The following is an 11,057-nucleotide window of genomic DNA, read 5'->3' on the forward strand; positions in this document are numbered from 1 at the left end:
TTTCTTTCCTTGGGAAAATGGAAGGACTGGAAGAAGTCTGGCTATGGAGAGTGAGGCTGGCTGGGAAACTGCTCGCTGTTCTCCATTGTCATCCTGCTGGGGGTTTGGAGTTGTTGGCAGGTTAGCCAATCCACCATTCCAATCTGCTTCTCTACATTTAATCCATGCATCTCTGTCTCTTCGCTTCGTGACATGGTTGCACAAGTCCTACCTGTAGCTGCCACTCCAGGGCATAAGTCCCTCAGTGAGTGAATTCCAGATGGTTCTGTCTAGAGAGAAATTGTACAGGGTCGTTGCTCAGTATGTAGGTACATGGAAGAGGATACTGCACGGCATCCAAACACATTTCATATAACATCAATCCACATACTCTGGTACTCATCAGTTCTATTTACACCTTTCGCGATTACTGCTATTCACTGTACTGTGAAGTGTGAATTTTTATTATGTTTCACTTCTTCAAAGGAAGAGACAGTGTTTAGCACTGGAGATTCCAAAGGCCTAGCTGGAAGGGAGGCCTTGACACACATGTGTGCTCCTGGGAAAGAGCTCTTTCATAAAACACCCCGTTGAATCCCATCATGTATGGATTGCTCTATGCCCTATCTAGGGTTGACCTCAGTGTATATATATATATATATATATATATATATATATATATATATATATATATGTATATATATATATATGTATGTATATATATGTATATATATATATATGTATATTGACTTGAGTAATTTTTATATACATTTCCAGTATTCCCTTTCCCAGTTTCCGTGCAAACATCCCCTTCCCTCCTCCCCATCCTGCCCCCCTTGTCGCCCTCCTCCCAACAATCTAGTTCACTGGGGGTTCAGTCTTAGCAGGACCCAGGGCTTCCCCTTCCAATGGTGATCTTACTAGGATATTAATTCTCCATGTTCCCTTCCCCAGCTTCCAGACTTTAGATGACTGGATGCCCTGACTGATTTTTACACAGGATAAAAGTTGGCTACATTTGTGTTTGATTATTAACAGTGCCTCTGGAACTAAACTCAGATCATCAGCTATTCCTTTCACCTCTGAACCATCTCAAAAGCTCACACTATATATTCTGTTCTGTCCTCAGTGTACCATGTATTGCTATAATCACCAGCATTGTTAAAGCAAGCCAAAGGAGATTTATAAAATCTTCAGATTTTGAAATTTACATTCACACATAGCTTGTGCTACACATCATTAATCCCCCTTTCATGAGAGAGAAGGTCTCTATACTGTCCAAACCACCCTTGTGTACAGGGTGAGTTTTAGGACAGCTTCAGTTTGTGGTAACACTCTGTCTCAAATTAAGCACACAACAGCAACAACCCAACCACACTCACACAGAAACACATGCATGGAACATACACACACACACACACACACGCACGCACACGCACACACACACACACACACACACACACACACAGAGCACTTTCCAGTTTCTACCCTTCTGATTCGTCAAGTGAGCAATTAGTGTAACTGTACTTTAATCTCACCTACCTCAGTCCTTCCAGTCTGTAGGCTTCTCTTAAACCCTCAGGAATTGGCAACTGACATCAGGCCGGTTTCTGCTTGCTGGTGGGGAAATTGGGTTGTGTTGCTTTGTTAATCTGCACTCCCTCAGCCAACCTCCACAGGCCCTGAGAAGATTCCATTAACCTCCTTCAGAGTACTTTAGTGTTTTAAAGTCATACTCAACAATGTAAGAAACCATTTGGTTTGATTGCAGCATTTAGGATTGTGTTGAGTAGGCACCAGCAGAATGTACACTGTTTATGAAGTAGGTCTGTGAGTAAGGGCTAGGTGTAATTTTATCTGCTGAGTGAGTGAGCGTTTGCTCCATATCGTTACCCATTTTGGCTTCTGTGGTATTTTTATTCCTATAGACTAAACGGTTTGAGTTTGTGTTGGCTTCTTCTGTGATTTCAGTATCCAGCACCTCTGGACTTATCCTATAAGTATGACCAGATTAACAGGGCTGTTGAATTTCCATGGAGATGCTTGTTTACATTTTTACTTAATCCACATCTTATGTTCAAGAGGAGGGAGAGCAGCTTGCTGGCTTTGCAGCAACACACATTGACCCAGAGTGAAGGTTCTCTCTGTTACTGATTCGAATTCCTGAATCATCATGACATTTTGCATGAGCTATCCTCCACTGTCTCGGGCATTTGAGTACTCCTTTCCCAGTTGCTGACTCTGTTTGGGAAGACTCAGGAGGTGTGCCCTTGCTGGAGAAAGAATGCCAGTGGGGCTGGGCTTTGAGGTTTTAGTGCTCTGCACCACTCCCTGTGCACTCTCTGCTTTGTACTTGTGATTCCAGATGTGAGTCCTCTGCTTCCTGCTCCTTCCACCGTTTAGGTGTAACAGGTGGTCTGTGAAATAGGATCACTAATCGCCTACATGTTTTATAGTTTGCTGTGCTCATGGCATTTCTGTCACAGAAATACAAATGTAACTAATGCAGAAGGGGATGTGATAGAGCGGACTCTTGCTCCGTGATACCTGACCATGCCAGTTTGTGCTTGTTACTTGTTTTGGAAAATATGCAAGAATTCAGAACTTTGAACTAGAAGTGGCCCAGTGCCACTTCTAGTTTAATGGGGTATACTGGCAGGAGCTTGGGAGTCAGGAGTGCCAAGACCTATCCAGAATGTGGAAGCACAGGACAAGGAGATTCAGAAGGCAATAATATTTGTAACTGGCCTGGGATAATTTGTATGATGCTTTTACAAAAATGTGGCTTCCTTCAGCCCACATCGTAAAAACCTACCTGAGGCTAAATTAAAAAGTAATAAACAAATTTCTTCGATGAAAATTTGAAGAGAGCCCAGTATGGCCTCTGTTATACTGAGGTTATAGGACTTCAATGAAAAAGAGCAAATGGGGCAAATAGAAATGCAAAATGTATAGTTTACAGAGAAAAGGACACTGGGAAGATTAATATTTTAGCCAATGCCTAGGCCAGAAGAGAGCCTGCAATTACTTAGGAGATTAGAACCTTAATAAGAGGCCATGTCTCCTCAGGTGAAGACATCACTCAATTAACCTCGTAATCTGTGGTAGAAAGTGACTTACTTAGGGTTTACCTGCTATTAACAGACACCATGACCAATGCAAATCTTATAAGAAGAACACTGCTTTGGGTTTGGTTTACAAGTTCAGCAGTTTGGTTCATTATCATCAAGGTGGGAGCATGGCAGCATCTAGGCAGATATGGTACAGGAGGAGCTGAGTGTTCTACATCATCATCTGAACGCTGCTACTAGAAAACTGATTTTCATGCAGCTAGGACAAGGAACATAAGGGTCACATCTACAGTGACACACTTCCTCAATCAAGGCTACACCTATCCAATGAGGGCTCATCTGCAAATAGTCCCACTCCCTGGGCTGAGCATATTCAAATCAACACAGGAACATTAGGCATTTTCAGTTCCTGAAATCACCTGTGATCAGAAGCTGCTGCTACTGTGGGTCATGGGGCCCAGGGCTTTCCAGAACTCAGGCATCTTCTCATGTACTCTCATCAGTCACTGGGAGTAAGGAAGCTCAGCAAAGGACTGCTGTGTGGGCTGAGAAAACTGAGAAAGTCTGCTTGGGAAGGTGTGTCAATCTTCATCTCCACATGGAGATAGCATGGGGGTTAACTGACCTTACCTGACCAGTTTCCATGTTTGGTACCCCTGGACCATATTCATTGTCAGGTAGGAAAGTGTTATTTGGCACCCAATGTCATGTTGTGCTTATCATGTACCCAAAGTTGATAGATGACTTAAGAATGTAGGCTTGAAAGGTATCCAGTTTCTATTCTGGGAAGGAGACCAGCAGGCCTGAGAGGAACAGGCCTCATGTGCAGAGGGATGTACCATCTGTACATGGTTGGGAGAAGCTCAGAGAAGGTTAGTCAAAGCTGTCTGTCCAGTAGAGGTTAGTTAACTGTGAAACTATCACTAACAGTAAAGGTAACTTGAACTCTGAGGAAGAGAAGGTTTGTTGCCATTGTTTGTGGACCATGCTTCAGAGGTGATGAGACACAGAGAAACTGTGTCTTGGGTTCATGCCACGAAGCTTGCTAGCTGAGCACTTCACATCTTAAGTTGTGTATGTCGTCAGGGCCCTTACACAAAGGTGATCTAGTGACAGTGTCTTGCTTTATTTGTAGCAATCACATGAATTTAAATTTCCTACTTGTTCTTGTTCTTAAAAACTCACTGATTAGTTTTAGCTGAGACTCCTGGGACACTTTTCTCTCACATGCTGTAAGTTTCAAAGATTTGGTGATTAACATAAATAACTATTCATAGGTGAACACAGGGCCCACACTGACCTCACCTTGCTATCTGGAACTGTTATTCCTGAGCCAAGGGTCTCAAGGGTCTCTGCCTCAGAAAGAAATGTGGAAAAGTGATCTCATAATCTATTCACATTCCTTGTGTCATCCAGAATATCTGCTAGAATGAGAGGATCCTTCCCTTCTCAGGACAATGTAGAAAATGATTCCCCAGGAGGAAAGAAAGGGCCACTACCCGCCTCTGTGGCGCAGTCCCTGGTGTTCACTGTAATGTCACCCAACAGTCCCACCTTGAATCTCCTGTTCCACTTAAGCATGGAGCCTCCCTTTTATTCTGGGAGATAAACAGGAATCTCCAGCTAGGAACAGTGGTCCAAACATGAGGTTAGGTGAAGGCAGTGAGAATGGGGTATATACATTAAGGGTCTCTGATTGAATGATTCTGAATTTAATGTACTTCCTACTAGAGTCATCTGTAAGTGATATGTAAGCTTTGTATTAAAATGTACCTTTACGTCCAAGATTTCATGGTAGGTCAATGCCCTACACTCTCTTAAAGATAATTTAAGAACTGCATGAAGAAGAGAAAATACTGATCAGAAAATATTCCTCGGTGTACAAGACTGGTTTACATGTGCAAGTCTCTGTGCTCAACTCAAAGAGCACAAAATATGCATTAGAAAGTAGATGATAAGAACTCTCTTTCTCTCTCTCTCTCTCTCTCTCTCTCTCTCTCTCTCTCTCTACCTCACTTTCGATCTATCACTCTCTCATGGGTGTGTGTGTCTCTGTGTGTGTGTGCATGTGTTTGTGAATCTTTGTCTGTGTGTCTGTCTGTCTGTCTGTCTGTCACTCTCTCTCTCCTGTGTGTGTGTGTGTGTGTGTGTGTGTGTGTGTGTGTGTGTGTGTGTGTGAGAGAGAGAGAGAGAAGGTGAGCTGAGGGTCTGCATGCCGAGTTGGAACAAGGATCCCATGTTGATTGACTCCCACCTTGACAAGTATCATGTTGTTGGGATGACCAGCATGTGACTATTGGGACAAGATAGAAGTGTTTACAAAGCCAACAGTTTTGACCGATTTATGCAAATTAGGGCAGATTTGAGAGTACACTTAGGAGTTTTAAACTTTGTTTGAAAAAACAAAAAACAGTGATCTTGGAATAGTTTCTTTGGAGTATACCGCCAAAGGCCAAATTTTATCTGATTGTTGGTGAGCACCTGTAGGTTTTTGTGTTCCTCATGTAGTATCCCTTAGGTTTGGGTCAGACAATGTAAACCTTATCATTTCCACTGTTTTTAACATCTCAAATGATGTCCCACGTTCTAGGTGCCAATCCACAAATGCCCACTCCTACATCTCCTCCCTCCTCCCTCCATTGTGCCACTATGATGCTGCTCCTCAACTCACCCAACTTTTCGAAACCCACCACCCCAGCCTCCTCCTACGTTCGAGCATCACATCTCCACAGGACCAAGGGCCTTCCACCCCTTTGGTTTCAAATAATGCCATCCTCTGATATATATTGGTTGGTGGTCTATTTTCTGGAAGCTCTGGGTCATCAGCCAGCATATATTGTTCTTCCTCTATTGCAGGACCTCCTCTGTCACAGGACATCCACTGTTTAAGCACCACCACTACCTCAGGAAGTCCACTGTCTGTGTGTCAACTCCACTGTTACAGGACCACAAGTGTCTCAACACTTCAACTATCACAGCACTTCTACTGTTCAGGAGCTCAAGAGTCTCAGCATCTCAAGTGTCACAGGACCTCCTTTGTCCAAGAACTGGACTGTCCAAGCAACACTACTATTGCGGGACCTCCACTGTCACAGGACTTCCACTGTAGGAGCACTACAACTGTCTCAGGACACCCACTGTCCTATAACCTCCACTATCCCAGGAATTCCACTGTCGTAGCACCACCCATAGCAACTACAGTGTTTCAGGACATCAACTGAAGCAAGATCTCCCATGATGCTGCAACTTCACTGCCACAGGATCTCTACAGTGACAGGAATACCCCTGTATCAGCAATTCCAATTTTGCAGGACCTCCACTGTAGCAGAACCTTCAATTGTGCAGCAGCTCCCCTGTAGGTAGACTGACCTCCACGATCTCAGTGCCTCCACTTTCAAAGGACCTTCACTGTCACAGAACCGGCGCCATTTCAGTGTCTCCACTGTTGCAGGACCTACCTCTTCACAGGATCTGCACTGTTGCAGCAACTGTAATTTCAATTTTTCAAAGTCATTGCTGGTTATTATATTTGAGGCTGAATGAAATGTGATGCTACTTTTGAAAGCATAAGAATTTGTTCTATAGCTCTTGTGATAAATGCCGTGTGTGCTAGGACCACTAACCTATGGAAGATTTCATGAGCTCATACCACTCTCCACCTCACTTTGTGGAAGCTGGTGTTTTTAGAGTGTGATAAACTTCAGGTGAATGGATGCATTCAGCTGCACCACGCTCTAGAGTGGGCTACACAGCAGTCATATTGAGTCCTTGCTGGGAAGAGAAGAAATCCAGAAGAGGGAGAAGGCTTGGGTTGGGGGAAGAATCATAAAATACTTAGAGGATATAAGAAGGTAAGAATTATGGGGAACAGGAAAACAGAGCCAGAGGAAGAATGAGCACAGAGCAAATTGGGAAGGACAAAGTACAAAGGCACGTGGGTTTTGCCATCTGCGTGTTCTCTGGACAATCTCCCTTGGCCTCATTTCTGGGAGAAAACTCTTCCTCCACCCCCTTGTAAGGTTTTATTCTTGAAGGAAAGCAGCCACACAACTTCATCAGTGAATTTCCCCATTGTAATTGGTTCATCCTTTAATGCCTCTGGGAAATCCCCAGCTGGGGAATGTCCTGCTCTCTGCTGAGAGACAGCAGGAAAGTAGGTTGTCTTCTGTTTTCTCGTTGCTACAGCTCTTCTAAGTGTGGCTAATGGTTGAGTGAAGACACAGGACACTTCTGGTGTGTATGTATGCTTTGTTCACTGTGGGTGTTTTCGGGAGTGTCCTGAAAAGAAGAAGGGCATGCCCAATGGCTCTTTGCTTCCTTTTTGACTAGCCTTATGATCATAGGGAGACACTAGGCCATTGGAAGATGAGGAGAACAATGTGTCTATGTTGTGTTCACTTCTGTTCCTATTTAGTCCTAGAGGGAAATCAGCAAGGGTAGAGAATGGGACCGTAACTGGACAAAGCTGCTGAGCCTGTGTTGTGAAGCAATTCCTGTGTATAACTTGCTGTTACATTAAGCAATAGGATGCCATATTCTGGTTATACCTTTTTTGATGCAATGAATCTATAAAATTTTACCTCAAACCTCAATATATTACGTTTCTTCCTCTTTTGGAGTATCTGGCATGAGAGGGATCACTTCTTCATAAGGATTTGTGAACCTCTTCCAGTTTTCATTGACCAGGGGTACATCATCACCTCTGTGACTGTCAGCCCATAGTTCGGATTGACTTTTATTAAGAGGCTAAGCTGCCTCTTCTGACACCCCACAGTGAACAGGGTACACACCTGCTACAACCTGTCTTCTGAACTGTTGTATGACAACAGAGTCAAATACAACAGTGAAATATAAGCCTACTCCTAAGATCCATACGTTGTTTTTTTTTTTTTTTTTTTTTTTTGCACCAACATAAAGTTGTCCTAGGAAGAGATCAGGTGCATCAATAGGGTAAGCAAAATGCTGCCAGTTCAGCATTTGCCCAGGTTTGTCTTGAGTTGAAGGCCAAAGTCGATGCTTTTGACTTTTCTGTTCTTCTCTAACAAAATATAATCTGGTTTAAGGTCACTGTGAACTTATACAGTGCCCATAGCCATAGATAAAGCCTGCTAATATTTGCCTAAATATTTCCTTGGCTCCTTCCTCCTCTCGGTGGAAAGACTTTCAGATGTATTTGTAAAGCTTTAAAATTTCAACCAGTTTCACGATAAGTTATTAGAATTGTCTCAGACTCAATTGGAGAAGCAAGATGATGTTGGGGTGGATGAAAAACTTCATTATATTTGCCATGGTCATGTTTGGCTGACACCATTGCTTCTTCTTTGCATGCACTTTGATAACCCCTGTAGCAGAACTTCCACTGTCCCAGCACCTGAACTATCCCAAGACCTCCACAGTCAAAGGACCAATATTGTGGTAGGGCGTCTGTGGTCTGGCAACTCCTCTGTCTCAGACCCTCCAAATTGCAAGACCTTTATGGGCACTGGAAGTCACTGTCCCTAAACTTCCACTGTTGGAGTACCTCAACTATAACAAGGACCTCTACTATTGTACAACCCCCTTGTCATAGCACGTCTATTGTTACAAAGTAGTCCACTGTCAAAGGACCTCCAGGGTCTCAGCCTCTCCACTGTTACAGGATCTCTACTGTCTTAGGACCGCTGCTGTTGGAGGACCTCCTGTCTCTCAGCAACTTCAGTTTGTTGGAGCTCTCCTATCAGAGGACATTTACATTTTCTGTACTTCCAGTGTCACAGCTGTTATAAGAACCTCCGTTCTCACAGGACCTCCAGTGCGTCAGTACCTCCACTGTCCAAGGACTTTTATATTGTAGGACCTCTACTGTCCTACAGAATGTCCACTGTCGCTAGATTTCCACTGTCACAACACCGCAACCATTACAAGAACTGCAATTTTGGCATGACCTCCAGTGTTCCAGCCCCTCCAGTGTCATAGGACCTCCACTATCACAGGACGTCCACTGTCTCACCAAGGTCAATTTAAAGGACCTCTACTATAACAGGATATCCACTGTAGCTGGACTTACACTTTTGCAGTACCTCAACTGTTGCAGGACCAACAAGGTTGCAGGACATAGACCCTCTCAGCAGCTAGAATTTGCAGGACCTCTACTGGCACAAAAATTCCACAGTTGCTGGAGCTCCACTGTCACTGCAAATGCACTGTCTCATGATATTCACTGTTGCTGGACCAGTAGTGTGGCAGCACATCCATTTTTGCCAAGCCCCTCCACTGACGCAAGACTTCCACTTTTGTAGCACCTTCACGGTCCAAACAAACCAACTCCTGCAGGATCTCCATTGTCTCAGGGCATTCACTAATGCCAGCTCTCCAATGTTGTAGGATATCCACTTTCACAACAGCTAGAATCTTGCAGGACCTCTACTGGCAAAGACAGTCCACTGCTGCTGGCTCTCTACGGTCAGTGCCAATGCATCGATTCATGACCTCCATTGTCACAGGACCTCCACTTTTGTAGGACCTTCACTGTCCAGGCAAACTGCAGGATCTCCAGTGTCTCAGGACATTTACTGGTGCAGAGCCTCCCTTTATTCCAGACTTCAACTATTCCAAGGTCATCTACACTGTCTTAGGACCTCCAATATTGCAGGACCTCAAATGTCCCAGGACCTCAGGTGACATAGCACCTCCATTGTCCCAACACCCTTACTGTCTCAGAACCTCAATTTTCCCACGACCTGTTCAGTTGCATGACCTCCAAAGTTGGAAGAACTGCACGGTATGAGAGCCTCAACTGTTGCAGGACCTCCAATGTTGTAGGAACACAATATTCCTACACTGGACCTACACTGTCCATCACCTTCACTTTCCTAGCACCTCCACTCTCACAGGACCTACACTGTTGCAGGAACTCCATTGTCTGAGCACCTGCATGTCTCAGGACCTCGAATGATCCAGAACCTCTAATGGTGCAGGACCTCCACTGTCACCAGACTTCCACTGTCTCAGGACATCCACTCTATCACCAACTAGACTTTTGCAGAACTTCTACTGGAACAGGATCTCCATTGTGGCTGGTCTTACATTGTCTAAGGCCTCCACTATCACAGACTTTCAGATGAATTTGTAAAGCTGTAGAACTTCAAAGAGCTCCATGAGAAGGTAGACGTGTCTCAGACTCAATTCCTTGGTGAAGCAATATGAATTTGGGGTGGATTAATATCTTCATTATATTTGCCATGGTCTGGTCTGGGTGGCATCCTTGCTGCTTCTTTCCATGCATTTTGATAACCATTGTAGCAGTACTTCCACTGTCCCAGAACCTGCACTACCCTAAGAACTCCCTTGTCACAGGACATCCACTGTGGTAGTACCTCGGCTGTCAGGAAACTCCACAGACTCAGTACCTCCAAACTGCAAGATCTCTACTGGCACAGGAATTCTACTGTCCCTGAACATCCACTGTCACAGCACTTCAACTGTTTCAAGGACCTCTATTGTCGCAAGACCTCCTATATCATGGTTATAAGGACCTGCATTGTCAAAAGACCTCCATTGTCTCAGCCCTTCCACTTTCTCAGGACCTCCAAGCAGCAGGAACTCTACTGGCACAGGTTATCCATTGACACTGCTTTTCCACTGTTGCAGGACCTCAACTGTTATAAGGACCTCCACTGTGGCAGGACCTTCAGTGTCTCATCAACTTCACGGTGAGCAACACCAATGTGCAAGACCTCTACTAGCACAGGATATGCACAGTATCTATACTTAGACTGTTGCAGTACCTTAACTGTTGCAGGACCTCCAATTTAGAACATTCACTCTTTTAGCAGCCAGACTTTTGCAGGACCTCTACTGGCACAATAATTCCTCTGTTGTTGGACCTCCACCGTCAGTTCAATGGCACTGACTCATGACATCCACTGTTGCAGGACCTCCAATGTTGAAGGATGTTCACTGTTGCAGGGCATTCCCTGTCAAAGGACCTCTGTTGATGCAGGATCTCCACTTTCACTGTTCTAGCAA

This window comes from Rattus norvegicus, chromosome 1 (genome assembly GCF_021556685.1).
Source record: "Rattus norvegicus strain SHRSP/BbbUtx chromosome 1, alternate assembly SHRSP_T2T, whole genome shotgun sequence".
Lineage (NCBI taxonomy): Eukaryota > Metazoa > Chordata > Mammalia > Rodentia > Muridae > Rattus > Rattus norvegicus.